The sequence below is a fragment of the Tenrec ecaudatus genome, chromosome 7 (assembly GCF_050624435.1).
Source record: "Tenrec ecaudatus isolate mTenEca1 chromosome 7, mTenEca1.hap1, whole genome shotgun sequence".
NCBI lineage: Eukaryota > Metazoa > Chordata > Mammalia > Afrosoricida > Tenrecidae > Tenrec > Tenrec ecaudatus.
In genome coordinates, this window is record NC_134536.1 from 80,379,187 (window position 1) to 80,395,298 (window position 16,112).

A 16,112-nucleotide genomic window follows, 5' to 3' on the forward strand; every position below is an offset into this window, starting at 1 on the left:
AAATCCCTACTTAATATTAAAAAATGACTGAAGTGGTATTAAGAAACTCTAGGTTAGTGATAATTCTGGGTAAATTAGCAAGATTTGAACCCCTGTGACAAGTAATTAAAACAACCAAAAACTTCAGCATGCACTGAGTTAGAATAATAGATGCTCTTTGTTTTGTCATTAAATTGTTAGTTAAATTAGATTTCCATTTTCAAAGTGCATCTTGATTTAAATGAGAAATTTCACAGAATTTAATATCATTTTGAGGCTATATAAGAAGGATATCGACTGGCTTAAAAAAATTTCCCAGAAATTTAGATGTAAAATAATATTGACTCCAAAAGATTTCTGCTAATGTAAATATGCCTACCTCCAACCCAAAAGTTCTTCCTTGGAGAAAAGACCTGATAAACTATTTCCACCAAGAGTACAGACCACAAAAAGCTTTGGGGCAGTTCGACTGTGTCCTCAAGGCTTGCTTTAAATGGAAGTTTACTCAACAACAAATACGTTTTTCATTTGTTTGTTTATTTTTTTACTGACCTCCCCCAAAGAAGTGAAATATAGACAGAGATAATGACACTGAATTAAAAACTTTTACCTCATGGATTTTATCATGCGTTTACAACATAATAGGAATTTCAAAAGTATCTTGTCGTTGCTTCCTGACTTAGAACATTTCCTTTTTAACCTGTTCTTGATGATATATGACTAAATATCACTTTTACTAAAATAAAATACATAGATACAACGACTCAAACTAGCCATTTTAATGATCTTTTACCTTCCAGAAAATAAACTTGGATCACCTTCTATATATATAAAAATATATATAGAACAGTGTAAGACATGGAAAATAATAATAATTTGCAAATTATCAAGAGTTTGTGAAAGAGGGTGAGTGGAGGATGGAGGGGAAAAAATGAGGAGCTGATACCAAGGGCTCAAGTAGAAAGAAAATATTTTGAGAATGATGATGGCAACAGATGTATAACTGTGCTTGATATAATGGATAGATAGATGGATTGTGATAAGAGTTGTACAAGTCCCCAATCAAGTGATTTATATATAAAAAATCATGTACACACAAAAAGAAAAATTCAAATTTCAAATGTTGGGTATGTTTTCTCTGAAAAGTTATTAAGTTATAAATAATGCATATGCCTATGAATGAGATTTCAAAGCATATCATTTCTTCCTAGAAATAGCTACTTTTTTCTCATAGAATGAAAATGAAGGCATGCTGAGGCTAGTTCTTGTCCTAATGTGCACCCTTTTTGTTCTCTGAGGCTGAATGATGCTGCCCCAAACATCCGCGAGAGCATTCTTTGAAGCAGTGTTTGAAATCGGAGGAAAAACATGGACCTAACAGAGACAATTGTATACATGATTGTCCTTGTTGCTAGGGACCCTCAACCTGGCTCTCATGCATCGTGACCCTACACTCAACTGATCAAAACGCGGACCCTGCACCATCCTCAGAACAGTCTTGTTGGAGTCACTGTCAGTCCACCCTTCAAAGGTCGTCTTTGTTTTTCTCTCACTGACTTTCCATTTCATCAAGTATGAGGTCCTTCTTCAGGGACTTATCCTTCCTAATAACATGTCCAAAGTTGGTGAGATAAAGTCTCTACACCCTTGTTTCTAATAAGCATTCAGGCTATAATCCATCCAAGGCAGTTTTGTGTGTTCTCTTGGCAGACCATAGCAATTTCAATATTCCTCAGCCACACCATATTCATAGGTATCAGTTCTCTTTTCTTTCGTATTCACTGCACAGCTTGCATAGGACTAGGAGGCAGCCTCAGTCCTCACAAACGACGCTCTTGAAGGCTGGCTGTCACGCATCAGGTCTCCTGCTACCAGCTGTTCAATGCTTCAAGTGTATTAAGATTTTCTCAAAGTTTAGGTAGGTATAGTCCACGTTGTATTTTAGCTTTAATGGACTCATTTTCAATTTACATATCAGCAATTGAACATCTGCTATACAGTAAATCCCTGACCTCCTTTTCACTGCTGATATTGAGCTTCTCCATGTCTCTTCCCACCCATGTAGTGAATTTGTTTCCTATGTCTTGTATCTGGAGAAGTCCACATGTATAGTCCATCATTGAGGTTGTTGATAAAAGGTACTTGCAAAAAAAAAAGGTACTTGCCATGAAGTAGTTGATCTTGCAAAATTCTATCACGTGATTCACAGCTTTTTTTTCCAACCACCTATGCCATATTTTCCAACTACTGTTCCTTCCTCTTTGCTTCCACCTTTCAAAAATCCAATCTAATGATGTCGATGCTTACCTAGCTTGATTGCAAACCGCTTTTTACTGCACGGCTCTGGGGAAAAGGCGTGGGAGACATTGCTAGGGTGGACCTGTGCGTAACTGCTGACAGGATACATGTTTATGGCCATCTTCCTATGAAAGCGAGCTCTCCGAGACCCACGCAGGCTTGGGGAGCAGCGAGGAAGGATCTCACTCCCAGGGAGCTCCTCAGTGGAGCATATTCTTGGCAGCTTGCATCTGGGTCTTGGACCTGTTCACTCACTCTGCAGCCTTGGGATAAGGAAGATCCTCCTGATTGACATTTAAATTGTGATTTGGGATTGATGAGCATCAAGGAGAGGTAAGCCAGTGTGCTTTTCCATTGTGAGTTCTGAGCGGCTACTATTGCAGTCTGTGGCAGGACCGTGGGACAGGCGGGAGTATACTCCGAGGACGGGGCGGTTGATCTGGGACGTGATGGAGTGGTGTAGCAACGTGAAAAGACGGGACATGTGGCATATATTGAACCTCTACCTTCTTTAGACCTACCCTGTGTCAATATGCATGAAGGAAACTGTTACCACAATGCGTGTCAGACTAGTGGGACTCTCTGTAATGGCCCTGACTCACTGGGGAATGTGGTTTCGGGAAAAGAGGAAGAAATGGGAGAATGAGAAACGTGTGTTTTCTGGATGGGGTAAAAATAAAATGAAACCAAACAAAATATATAGCGATAAGTAGCTGCTCTGCTGGAATCAGTTAACTGAGGTTAAAGTTATTTGTGAGATACAGCATTGGTGACTGTGGTTCTACCTTTTGAAGAATTGGCTCATGGGATATATATGGAAATGCAAAGATAAGGAAAGGGTGAAGCAGACGGTTCCTTGGTTTCTGTTATCAGAAATAGCTGCCACGGCCACTCAGAACACACAAAGTAAAGTGTCTGCCATCTTGTTGGTGCTGATATGTCCCAAATCAAAATTCAGATATCCATGTGGAGGATTCTTTTATGCCCAGGGCTGGGAAATCCAGTCCAAGAACCAGATGCACGATCTGATGAATGAGCTCCACTTAGGCTCTCAATGGTAGGGAAATCCTACCAGCTGCCCCAAGGCCCCATTTTACATGTAGCTGGAGGGCAATCACACTGTAACATGTTAGCTATTACTCATAGGAGAATCCGATCAGTATCTTCCCCCACACTTTTACACAGGCCCATGCAGTGGAGGGTCACTTGGAGGGAGTTACAGAGACTTTGGCAGGAGGAGCCACATGCAGTAATTCGCTGACCCTACAGTCAGATTTCCCAATAAGCAAGGTTTGCACAGTTTAGTTGTACTTGCCTCCTAATCTGTACTGAACAATTTCCTGTCGCTTTCACCACATCAAGGATTGTGCTACGAGGCGTGGCTGGCATCTGTATCTTTCCCAAAATTGCAGCATATTTCTACAGAATCAAGTCTTTTCAAGTTTACAATTCGTGACAAGAGGACCCAGTAAGTAAAGTAAGCACAGGCTTCCACGTGCTTATGCATCAGTGTGTAGTGACGAGTTTGCATGGTTGTGGTGAAACACCTATGAAAGTGCTCTTGACCGAATTATAAGACAACAAAGACACCTGTGTTTACCTTGCTTGCTGGGTATTTCACCCTTGATAAGCCTTTTCTGCGTATATTTAAAAGATAGGAATAACATTGAAAAAAAGGGGATGTGATTAGCTCTGGGGATTCAAAGGAAAAGACTGGCCAATGCTCAGAATTGTTGGTCACAAAAATGCTTCACTCACTTCATGCAGAACCAAACTGAGGGCTCAAATTCACTTTGTGAGTCATTTGTTCAAAGATAATAATGAAAATTATTCTCATGATTAAATTTTTCTTCAAAAGTCTAATTTGCCTACACAAAGACACACTTTTCCCATTTTCAATTAGTCTTCTTTAAACAATAAGAGCAAATACAATTACCATACTTTCCTTTTTGCAACCATTTCACAAAGAAAGAGCTAGACTTATAAAAGAAGACTCATTAACTTGATTTTATTTTAAATTATAATTTTAATTAATTTGCCTAGAGTGATCCCTAAGACAGAGGAAGTGCTTATTTTCTGCTTTTGATATTTACCAAAAGGATCCAACCTCTGAGGCTGGTTATGTGGGTAGTATTCCCTTATGCCCCTTCTTCCTTCCCTGCTTCTGGTTTTCCCACTGTCTCCTTCCTCATCCCATGTCTGCAATTGCGCCTCAGTCTTCTTCAAATGCTACCTTTTTGATTGATTGATTTACATAATTTGATTATGTAGACTGAGTTTACCTGTACCAATCTGATGGAATCAGCAACCGCACAAGCATTTGAAGCTATTCTTCTGAAGTAAAACTCCGCGCAGACTACCCAAGAGCTCAGGAGCCCGAGCAGCCACTCAGACAGGTGCTCTGGCCATTACGTTTTCCATCAGCAACCATTAAGCTTCATAGACGGCTGGGCGAAAAACAAAAGTTTTGATGCCAATCCATTATTCCACTTGGATTTAGATGGGTCGCAGAGAACTAATTGGTATTTTATTAAGGCAACACCTTTGATGTTGCTGGTGTCAAAAAATGTCACCTGGCCCCGCTAGAGACCTGGGTCCTTCTGAAATGGTAGCAACTTTCCTGTCTATCTTTGCTACCTGTAACTGCTTTCAAAGAAACCGGCAGCTTGCTCCAGGTCTGTTGGAGCACTTATTTTGTAAATCGAGGGTGCTTTATTCTCTCGAAGGTGCCGGGGTAGTTTGTGCTTATTTCTTTCTAAATTTTGTGATGAAAAAAAGAGCGGTCATCAGTCACCTTCTTTGACTTTCACTAGTCAGCACTGCGCTTGTCAACTTCCAAGAAACCACTAACCGTCACATGGAGTTCTTTGTCCTGCCACTTACAAAGAAATAGGCAAATGTTTTTAACATGATACGTGACTTTGTATGTGATAAGCATATTCTGATTACAGTCATGGTGTAGTCATAAGACCCTGCTTCCGGAGGGCAGCTCTGCCTCACTCACTGTGGAGCGCAGCAGCATTTCTCCTCCGTTTTCTCCATCCCGTTTGTGCTAGACGCCACCGACGTTTCAGTCTATTTGCACCTCTGCTCTATAAACCTGGAAGTGAAAGCAGGGAGCACTCTAGCGATTTGTACTTCTCATTATGACAATGTGTTTGCCTTTTCTTTTCTTCCCTTCCCTCTTTAAAATACTATTTCCAGGGGGAATCCATGCCTTGCCTCTGAATAGATGCTTAGGCTTTGGATCTACCTTCATCTTGACCTCTTGACACCAATCCAAAAGCAGAGAAATGCTAAGCCTGAGTGAGATTAAATGACCAGTCATCTCAATTGAAAGCAGACTTTAAGTGGAGCTAAAGAAAATAAGTCATTTATTTATCAGATATTCATATCAACTCTGTTGCAGGAAATGTTGGTTGTTGGTGCTGGGGAAAGGGCTGAAGGGGAAACGAACAAGAATTTCGCCCTCATAGAGCCTACATTCTACCTACACTTATGACTGTGTATTGAGAATCTACCCGATACATGTGAGATGGTCTCATTTTACTAATAATCATCTTAGACTGCATACTTGTGCCGTTATACAATTTCTAAACCTGGACACTTGCTTTGGTTTCTTAAAGACTTACTATGCAAGGATACTTGCAGATTGACAAGCTCCTAATACATTTTTGAAATATGAGCATAATAGAAATGAAGATGAAAATGAACAAATTCTTTGAGACATGTGGGCATACAAATTGTGGTTAGCATATGGTGCAACAAGATACTTGTTAGAATTTTCCTACAACATTCAACTTTTGGTTAATCCTGAGGAACACCCAGAAAATGTGTGACATGTAAGGTGACTTAAAAATCTATATTTCAAACTCAGAATTTCTGGTTAACTAAAATTGACATGGGTTAATTGCCCAATGACTTACCAAGAAGTTGGAGAGTCAACCCCCCAACAAGGTGCCTTGGAAGAGAAGCCTGGCACACTGGTTTCCGTAGGTCACAGCCTTAGAGACCCTCCAGGGTAGAGTTCTCCCCTGCGGTACTCCGGCCTGTCCAGAGTTGACACAGATTTGACAGCTATGAGTTTTGTTATCTGTGCCTTTTTTACCTGAGCTAAAATTTTTGGTTAGGGTAATATTATGACAAAAATGATAGTTACTTGAAAATGTAGATGACATTTAGAAATACAGAGTATATGCAGAAGGTCTACTCCGATGAGGAGAGACATTGAAATGTTAGCATTAAATGTGCCCCCACTTAATGGGTTATGACCTGAGCAACATATCAAAAGGGCTAAAAAATGGATGATTTAGTTGTTGTAAAAAAAAGAATTGACCATATTAGAAGAAGTTTTTAGCATTATCAGATACAAAAAAAATTGAGAAAAATTTCCTAAGTATTTCCCCACAGTCTGGTTAAGAAATAAATAATATATTTCTAAGGAAATACACTGAAGCTGAAGACGGGCCTCTGGCCTTGGCTCATACCTTCCCTCAATACAAGAACACTTTGTTCTAACTAATTGACATTCTTTGATGCTCATTACCCCCCCTCCCCACTAAAGACAAAATGGGTGCATAAGCAGATGTGGTGAAGTGAAAGGATGCTGTTTGGCTATTTAAAAAATATAGTGTCTTGGGTCTTAAAGGCTTGAAGTTACACAAGCGTCCATCCAACAGTGAAGCAACAAGCCCACATATAAGAAGCACACCAGCCAGTGCAATCGTGAGGTGTCATCGAGACTGGGAAACAGGCATCAGAAGATCGTAAACAAACAAACAAAAATGCATTGGTGAGAATGCAGGGAGTGGGGGTTGGAGCAGAGACCCAAAGCTCATCTCTGGACAGTGGAACATCCCCCCACAGAGGGGTCGCAGGGAGGGGATGAGTCACTCAGGGTGCAGTAGACCACTAATGGGTCACGCAATAGACCTCTGTTCCCTGGAGGCCTCCTCACCTCCTGCTATCTTGACTTCAGTGCCACCTCCCAATCTAGACTAGATGGGAGCATATACACAGGTATAGGTAAGAGATAAAACTCACAGCACATGGAACCCAGGAACAGGATTGGGAATAGAGATACCCAAAGGGTAGGGGGAAGAGGGGGAAAGGTGGGGAGGCAGGAGGGCATCAATTGCAATGAATGCCACATAAACACACACACACACACACACACACAGCCAGGGGGAAGAACAGCAGAAACCAGGGGGAAAGGGAGACAGCGGTCGGAGTGAAATTTGAAAATAATTAGCAATTTACAATCTATCAAGGGGTCACCAGGGTTGGTGGGGGTGGGGATGGAAGGAAAAAAAGAGGAGCCGACCCCAAGGGCTCAATGAAAAGTGAATGTCCGTTGTTGGAGACGTCGGACAAGGCAAGATATGACAAAATAATAATTATAAATTATCAAGGGCTCATGAGGGAGGGGGAAGCGGGGAGGGAGGGGGGAAAAAGAGGACCTGATGCAAAGGGCTTAAGTGGAGAGAAAATGCTTTGAAAATTATGAGGGCAAAAAATGTACAGATGTGCTTTACACAATTGATGTATCTAGGGATGTGATAAGAGTTGTATGAGTCCCTAATAAAATGTTTTAAAAAAAGTAAATGTCTAGAAAAGAATGATGGAATATATGTATGAATATGCCAGATACAATTGGTGCATGGTTTGTAACGAGAGTTGTAAGAGCCCCCAATAAAATTATTTTAAAAGAGAGAAAGAAATAATAACTATAATGATCATATCTCTGCATGCTTATTCAGATTATATTTGTGTACGCAGAAATTTAATTCCAGAAGCTTATCAGATAATCTGATTCTGGCTGCTTCCTAACAGGATTGGAATTCTAGGTAAAGATCACAGAGTGCTCTCATTTTCTCTTTCTTGCTTTGTTCAAGAGCTTCTCCTAACCGTTTCTTCAAACCACTGGTGAAGGGCATGGAAATGCTCAGATCCACTTGCTCCGTGCTCACTCTCTCCATAGCATGGTAATTGAGAAGCTTCAATTCGGGCTATTTTAGCTAGAGAAAAACTTCCATGGGATTTTAAATTTAATTTTAGTATAGCAGGTTTAATCCCTGCTTGATATATCAAAGGATTTTGAGAAAGCAGCAAGAAGCCTTTTTGTAAGGGGATCTGAACACTAGTGGCCAAAGCAAAGGCATTCTAGTATTATTAAAAAATGGACTTGTTCGACACATAATATACCATTTATGTTTTGGCCAAAGGCCAGAATAGGATAGTAATATTGCAGAACATTACCCTAAACCAAGAACCCCCAACTTCACAAGGAAGGCCAGTTTAATGAAAAATACATTAAAAATTTCATGTTATGCCCCATGAAACAAAGTTAATATGCTATGCACCTCATAAAATGGACTTAATAAATGTAATATGGATTAACCTAGAGATATAACCTTAGATATATAAAGGCATAAAGAATATTAAGTACAATTACATATCAATAGATTTTGAAATATGGTTAAATTTTTGAGAAAATATATAATACTCAGTTGGTGAGAAAAAAAATCAAGAAAAACTAATTTGAATAGATGAATGTGTTAGTCCAGGTTGACTAGAGAAACATATCCAGAGACACTCACATGTGTACAAGACAGAGTTTTATATAAAAGATCAATTGTTTATTAAGAAAACATCCCAGCCCAGTCCAGATGAAGTCCATAAGCCGCAATATTAGCCCACATGTACAATATTAACCCATAAATTCATCTTCACACTGATGCCACACATGCAATGATCCCATGAGGAAGATCACAGGCCAATGAGTAAAAAGCCTTGTGGATCCAGTGGCAGTAGAAGCATCCTAATGTTTGCATGGATCTCCATGTATCTCTCCCAGCTCACTGAGTGTCTCAACAGCAGGAAAGGGAAAGCACAGTGTGTCTGGCCTACAGTGAGCTATTTATCTTTGGAGAGCCTCCAAATGAGGTCATCAAGCTGCTACCTGATTGACAAGCTAGATACAGAATCTCGTGTCAATTTGAGGATTGGGTAATAACCAATAAGGCTTCTGCGTGGGCATGACCTTCCCCTATAGAGTTTGGGAATTCCTGGATTTCCTACTTGGAAGGTAGGAGAGACTCTCTCTCTTGACTCACTTCCTTGGAGATACTCTACTAACAAGACACATGGTGCTACGCCCTGGGAGCTGGAGAAGCCACATGGACCTACCCTGATGCAACTGGACTTCTGGAGCCAGAGAAGTCATGTGGAGACCCCGGACAGTGCTGAGATGCTTACAACACCACTGAATCCACAGGGCTTCCAACTCACTGGCCTGACCTTCCTGCCTTCAGAATCATTGTAAGCATTTTATGAGTTTGAAGAGGACTTTATAGATTGGTGTTGGACATATGGGTTAATACCAGACGTAAGGACTTGGTCTAGACTGGGCTGAGATGTTTTCGCAATATTCAATGGTTCTTGTATATAAACCTCTTGCTTATATACATATGAGTGTCTAAGAATTGTTTTCTTTAGTCCACCTAGACTAAAAAATACCCCTGTGCTCAACTTGACAGGAGATTATGTAACTGCCACAACTAAGAACCAATCAAGAAATTTAAATATGATACAGTACTCCCTTCAAATAGTACTAGGTATATTATACTATAGGTATATACTATAGGTATATTATACTATAGGTATATTATAGGTGAATACTATGAAAATCCCAAGGAACAAATTCTATATCTTGTTCCTAAATTGCTTCTCTAAGTTAAAGCACTATAGATACATGAGGAAATTGTTCCATTTATTGAATTACATATATATACATTTATTTATTTAATTAGATACATAAAGTATTTTATTTAAGCTAAGAAGACACAATTATAGAAAAATTTAAATGAATATAGATGTAGAATTTCTAAATTAAATGTAGCCAATCAGAAACAGCAGAGTAGCAACAAAATCGGGACATCATATACTTTCTCAAAAGTGTAGAAAGCCATTTGTAAAAAATATCATTATTTATCTATGATAAGGACTCACTGAAAGAAGAAATAAACCAAATTTTTCTTAATTTCCTAGAGGCTGTCTAGCAAAAGGCAAAGAAAATAAATACCTTACAAATTTTAGAAAAATTTTAGAAAGGTTTTGAAAACATCATGTCAATGGGCATTATTTTATAACAAAGAAATTAAAGATAGCAAAAAATAGTAATAAGACATCCTATCTTTTCCAACACGTATCTAACAATGTAAAGTACAGTGGTTATTCTTTTTTAATACTTTTATTGGGAGCTCTTATATCACTTATCACAATCCATACATTCATCCAGTGTGTCAAGCAGATTTGCACATATGCTGCCATCATCATTTTCAAAGCATTCTCTTCCCACTTTGGCCCCTGATATCAGCTCCCCATTTCTTCCCCCTCCCTCCCATTTGCACCCTCCTCCCTCATGAATCCTTGATAGGTTGTAGATTATTATTTCCATATGTTACATCATCTTCTGTCACCCTTCACCAACTTTTCTATTATTTGTCCCCCTGGGAGGGGGGTTCTAGATTGATCCTTGTGGTTGATTAACAAGAGGTCATCTAGCTGAATAACAACAAAGCCCACATGGAAGAAGCACACCAGCCTGTGTGATCATGAGGTATCTATGGGATCAAGTATCAGATATCTAAGACCCAGAATAAAACCATACCCAAGGTGAACGGAGGCGGTGGGTGGGGGCATGGAGTGGAGACCCAATGCTCTTCTGTAGACAATTGGACATCCCCTCACAGAGGGGTCACAGGAAAGAGATGAGCCAGTCAGGGTGCAGTATAGTACCGATGAAACAAACAACTTTCCTCTAGTTCTTTGGTGCTTCCTTCACCCACTATTATGACCTCAAGTCTACCTTACAAGTCAGATTAGATCAGAGCATGCACACTGCTACAGGTAAGAGTCTGCAGCACAGGGAATCCAGGACAGATAAACCCCTCAGGGCAAACAATGGGAGTAGAGATACCAGTAGACAAAGATTCTTATTATTAATCATATTTTTAATATCATGGAACATCCTGGAAGACATAAGATGAATGGAATAGATGGATGAATCACAAAATACTGAACCTATAGAGAAAATAACCAGAATAAGGTCCCTGGAGGGTACAGTGGGAGAGGTGGGGGGGCCCAAAGGGAGCTGACATTGAGTTTGAGAAGGAAGAAAGGTATTGAAATTGATTGTGGTAGCAATTGTACAATAATGCTGATGTTACTGAGCTATGGAGTGATATGATATCTGGATTAATTTAATAAAATAGTTTCTGGAAAAATGAAAAATAATTACATTGTCTAACCTTTCCTCCAAGGTATTTCTGGGTGGATTCAAATCTCCAATGTTTAGCAGCAGCAAAAAGAGCTTATTAACCATTTGTAACAACCTGGAACTTCAAACATATACCCACGATTCAAACTACGAATCATACAATTCACTTCGTATAAATAATTCTCTTACTTGGGACATGGACAATTTTTGAAATCTTTTTATTATGAAATTAGGTAGGGGTTTACATTTCAGATAATCAACTTTGTGTTCAACAATTTAAACTATGTTTCAATCTCCCTGATAACTTGTCCTGCCTCACCTTCCATTTCTCTTTTCTATTCCTCTTCATGGAAGTTACAGCTACACCCATCTAACGCTGTCTAGCCCATGACTTCACCTTTCTGCCCTGATCATCAAAGTCTGTCTCTTTTGTTGTGAAAACTTTGCCTTGTTTTTTCCCTCTATAACTGTGGCCTCATGCAATATTTGTCCTTTGTGATGGGTGAATTTCACTCAGCATAGTGTTCTTCAGGTCCAGCCATGTCATGAGATGCTTCAGTTTCATTCATCATTAATCTTTAGTGATGAATAGTTTTCATCACTAAACACAAAGAGTTTTCAATAACTCTTTGACCTTCTCATCTTTTTGGGTCTCATCTTTCATTTCTACTGGGTTTATGTAACGCAGTTTATTTGTCCATTCTTTTACTGAGGGGCACTTAGGGTTTACACCCCCCATCTTCCTACCATTGTTAACAATACTGTGATTAATATAAGCATGCATTAAAAAGTTTTATTGCGCTACAATTCACATACCATATGATTTAATCATTTCATCATATTGAGATTTATATAATCATCACAATGAATTTCAGAACATTTTAATTCAGAACATTCTAATACTCATTTATTTTAAAAATAATTTTATGTTGATAATATTATATGGTCTTAAAATGATGTTATACATATAAAAAATCACGCTTGGCAGAAAAAAAAAGGTTCTAGCCCCTGCTTTACAGTATATATAGGGCAAAGGGTTTGCAGGGTCATATGGAATTTTTATTCCTCATCCTTTGAGGTAGTGCCATCTTGCCTTCCATAGTGATGGTACAGGTTTTCATGTTCCCACCAACAGTGTCTGAGGGTTCCAATATCTCCACGCCCTCCCTGACATTTATTATTTTCATTTAAAAAAAAACTAAACTAGGGTCACTATGGGTTGGCATTGACTCTATGGCAGTGAGATTTTTGTGAATGCAGGGGTAAGGTGGTATTTTTTAATTAATTGATTTTTTATTAGGGGCTCATACAACTCTTATCATAGTCCATACATACATACATCAATTATGTAAAGTACATTTGTACATTCATTGCCTTCATCATTCTCAAAACATTTGCTCTCCACTTACTTAAGCCCCTGGCATCAGGTCCTCATTTTTGCCCCTGCCTCCCATCTCTCCCTTCCCTCATGAACCCTTGATAATTTATAAATTATTATTTTGTCATATCTTGCCCTCTCCGATATCTCCCTTCACCCACCCTTCTGTTATCAGTGCCCTAGGGAGAAGATCACATGCAGATCTTTGTAATCGGTTTTTCATTGTTGTTTTGAATTAACATCTCCTGGATGGCTAGTGAGCATGAGTATTGCTTCATATGTTTGTCATCTGGACAACTTCTCTTCAAGGACATGGAAATTTTTATAAATAAAATTATCAAGTAAATAAAGATTATATTTTGACTCACATATCTAAGGACTACAAAAGTAGATTTACATTTTCTTTTGATAATTTGCTCCAGAAGTTTATAAACATTACTATAGATGGTAGGAAAAAGATAGCTGAGTTCCCAAAGAAAATCCCCAAATTCTTATTATAGATTATTAAATAGTATTAAAAATTATGAAGTAGAGGTACTTAACTTAGTATTTTTCACTAACTCTTTTGACTTTCCCATCTTTGTGGTCAGTCTTCACACCTGTTGTTAAAGTTGCTGTGAGGTGACTTTGATTAGTTCTGACTCATCATTACCCTACGTACTCCGAAGCAAAACAGTGTCTGCTCTGGCACGCCCCCCATCGTTGGTTTTATGCTGAAACCCATTGTTGCAGCCACTCTGTCAGCCCATTGTCCAAGGAGCTTCGTTTATGCTGCCCGTCTACCTTGCCAAGCATGATTCCTTTCTCCAGAGAAAAGTCTCTCTTGACAATATGTCCAAAGTACATGAGATGAAATCTCGCCACCCTTGCCCTATGGAGCATGCTGGCTGTACTCCTCCCAAGGCAGGTATGTTTGTGTTATTTTTCCTTTTAACAATCGACAGTACTTTCACCATTCTTCACCAACACCATCATTCAAATGTGTTGATTCTTTTTTGGTCTTCCTTATTTAATGTCCAACTTTCACATGCATGTGCGGTAACTGAAACTACCTTGACCACAGTTACCACACCTCAAAGAAAACACCTTGTTTTTCAATACTGTAAAGAGTTATATCGTCCCTCCCCCCAATTTTTTTATTGGGAGCTGATACAAATATAGCACTACACAGTTCCATCCCATCAAGCAGTACTGTACAATTACTACAATAATCAGTTTTGAGCATTCTCTTCCTTCAACTCCTGGATAGCAGCCCCACTGTCCCTCCTCCCCACTGTACACCCAGGAACCCTTACTCGACTTGTTTCGCTGAGTTCATTAATTAAAGACCTCTGATGCGGCAGACTTACCCAACGCCATGTGTCATTTGATCTCTTGGCTGCTGCCTGCATGAGCATTGATTGTGGATCCAAGCAAGATGAAATTCTTGACAACTTCAAACATTCTTCCGTTTATCATAATGCGACCTATTGGTTCTGTTGTGAATATTTGGGCTTTGCTTACGATGATTTTTTCATAACTTAACACCAAGTTTTTGGAAATTTCCTGTATCACTATTTTCTGAGAAACCACCCTCAATTTGTTGTTGTTATTGTTGTTGTTGGATGAATAAGAAAAGGGAAAAAAAGGAGAAGGAGAAAAGGAGAAACAAAGATGAAGAAGTGTCAGACTGTATGAACCATGTGGATTTTCTTACAGAAACCACACCGCACCTCCACCAAGTGTTACCTTTAACTTTAAAGAGTAGGAAGTTGAAGTTTAGGGATGAAATAAATTGCTCAAGGTCCCATAATGTGCCAAAGATGGGATTTGAAACAGAACTTCTGACTTTTCTGTGGGTGCATTGGTCTGAAGGAACTTGTGGGCCATGGATATGGTTAACATATGCACAAAACAAAAAACCAAACTCCCTGTCATTGAGCCAATGATGACTCCTAAGACCCTAAAAGACAGGGAACAACTTACCCTGTGATTTTCTGAGACTGTAACTATTTATAGAGTAGAAAGCAACATCTTTCTCTCCAGGAGCAGCTGGTGGTTTTGAACTGCCAACCCTTTAGATCACAGCAGAACATGTAATGGTGTCACCACCAGGGTTCCCTCAACACATGTGGCAGGACAAGAGAAACTCAAATTAAGTCAGTTATGCCATTATCCCTTATAAAGTGGTTTTAACTTAATTTCATAAAATAATAAAAATTATATGAACTTGGAATCTAATACATAAAGAAATCATAGATGTATAATACATTCAATCAGATTATGGATACATTTTGTCTGACCAAGATAAAATTGGACTGTGAAAATTTTTAGATAAAGAAGTATTCTAGACAGAATAACCATAAATGATGTCTTAACAACAAAGCTAAAGTGTACATGGTCATGATGTGTTTTAACATACTTAGTATTCCCTAACCAATGGCTGTGGTAACTTCAAATATATAATATGCAAGTTAGACCTAAAACCCCATCTGAGAAATATATAACAGCTGACTCAAATGGTGCTAACTACTTGAAACTAATAAAATATAGTTCACTTAAAATATTTTATAGTGAAGAAATGTCTCAAAGACTGACAACATTTTTATCTAGTAATTCCAGGTTAAGGAGGTTTGAATACTTGTAATTCCTATTGCCTGTGAATGATATTGGAGTTTTATTGTAGGAAATAACAAATAATAACTCTCCTTTAAATAAATATTTGCTTTTATTTGTAATGATCAGGTTGCTGTATGCCTACATTTTTAGTTTTGCATTTAAATTAGGTTTAAGTCAAAGTGTTTGAGACCAAAGTCACCTAGTATTCTTAAACTCTAAATTACCCAGAAGTTTCTAAATGGGGAACACACTATTCTTCCTAGCATTTGGGGGATTCTGTTTCATAGATAAGTAATAACAAAATCACTAATGCCGCTTCCAATGATGTTCTTATTATGTGGTGGCCCTGACACCAAACGCAATAGTTAGGACTCCAGCACAGCCCAGGTGCTTGTTCTCAGCCGATCAAACAAGCTTAATTATGACCTCCAGATAAGGGTGCTGCCATTAAGCCACTGAATTATCAGAGATAAGGCTGAGTCTCCCTTACTGTCTGATGATAAATCACAGCTAACAAGAGCAAAGGAGCCGGAGCTCACAGGGCTAATCCTTTCGAGGTTTGGGGTGGGCTGTTTCTCC